Raw genomic sequence first — 1821 nt, forward strand, 5'->3', positions numbered from 1 at the left:
TCAACAAATGGTGTTAAGAAAACTGAATATCCACATGCAAAAGAATGAAGTTAGAACCTTACCTAACACGGTATAAAACTTAATTCCAAAGAAATCAAACATCTAAATGTAAGAGCCAAAAAGGGTTTTAGAAGAAAACATAGGGCAAAAGCTTCATGATGTTGGATTAGGCAATGAGTTTTTGCTATGACACCAAAAGCATAGGCAACAAAAGAAAAAAATCGATGAACTGAATTACATCAAAATTTAAAACTTCTGTGCATCAAAGGACACTATCAGCAAGGTGAAGAGGCAACCCACAGAATGGGAGAAAAAACTTGCAAATCATATATATGATAAAGCATAAATATTCATAATATATAAAGAACTCCTACAACTCAAAAGCACAAAAACAAACAATCCAATTTAAAAATGGGCAAAGGACTTAAACATTTCTCCAAAGAAGATATAAATGGCCGACAAACTCATGAAAAGACGCTCAACATCACAAATGCAAATCAAAACCACAATGAGATATCATTTCACACCTATTAGGTAAGAAATTGGAACTTTGTGCACTGCTAGTGGGAATGTAAAATGGAAAACAGTATGGTCCTTCTTTAAAAAATTAAAAATAGTATTATCATATAATGCAGCAACTCCACTTCTGGGCATACACCCAAAATAATTGAAAGTAGAGGTTTGAATAGGTATTTGTACACCCATGTTCATAGCAGCATAATTCACAATAGCCAAAAAGTGGAAACAACCCAAGCATCTATCATCAGATGAATGGATAAACAAAATGTCACGTATACCTACAATGGAATTTTATTCTGCCTTTAAATGGAGGGAAATTCTGACACATGCTACAAAGTAGATGAACCTGGAGGACATTTGCTAAGTGAAATAAGCCAGTCACAAGACAAACACTGTATGATTCCACTTATAAGTGGTACCTAGAGTAGTGAAATTCTTGAACAGAAAGTAGAATGGTGGTTACCAGAGGCTGGGGAAGGAACTATTGGGAATTGTTAAATGGGTATGGACTTTCAGTTTGGGAAGATGATAAAGTCCTGGATGGTGGTGATGACTGCACAACAATGTGGATACAGTTAGTGCCACTGAACTGCACACTTGAAAATGGTTAAAATGGTAAATTTTGTTATGTATCTTTCACGGCAATTTTTTAAAAATATACTGATACCTATTGCCAGACTATCCTCCAGAAAATAAGTCATACACTCCTGGCACTAGCACAGAACATTACCAATCTTTTTACTCTGCCCATTTGATTGCTAGAAAAAAATAATCATCCCAAATGATCGATTTAACAATCTCCAGGCCAGTAATTTAAAACAGGCAATCCTCATGAATTCTTAACGAACCAAGACGCTGGGAAAAAAGAAACGTGGTGATAAGAAAGTCATTTTAATTCCGATTCTTCTTAATACTGCAAATGGAAATGTAGCCATGGTTCTCTGATTTTCTGCATAAATTGTAAAGGCAAAAAAAACTTGTGGCGAGTACAGTAGGGTCTTGTAATATAATTTTAATTTCCGGGCAAAGCTGTTTCCTGCAGATACAATAACAGCCACTCTGGAGGATCAAATACACACAACAGCCTCACCTTCTCGTTGTAAAGCCCTGGCTCAAGGTCTGTGCATCCAAGAGTAAGGGGCGGGACCGGCGGTAGTACGCCTGCGCGGACCTCCCCGGCCCAAGAGTGGCCGCTCTAGGCAGCGGGGAGGGCGCGGGGTCGAGGGGGTTAGGGAACGAGTGCAGCCTCTCCTCTATGGTCGCGGGCCGGGGGAACTCTCCTCCGCAGTTAGTGTAGGTTAC

The sequence above is a fragment of the Physeter macrocephalus genome, chromosome 14 (assembly GCF_002837175.3).
Source record: "Physeter macrocephalus isolate SW-GA chromosome 14, ASM283717v5, whole genome shotgun sequence".
Lineage (NCBI taxonomy): Eukaryota > Metazoa > Chordata > Mammalia > Artiodactyla > Physeteridae > Physeter > Physeter macrocephalus.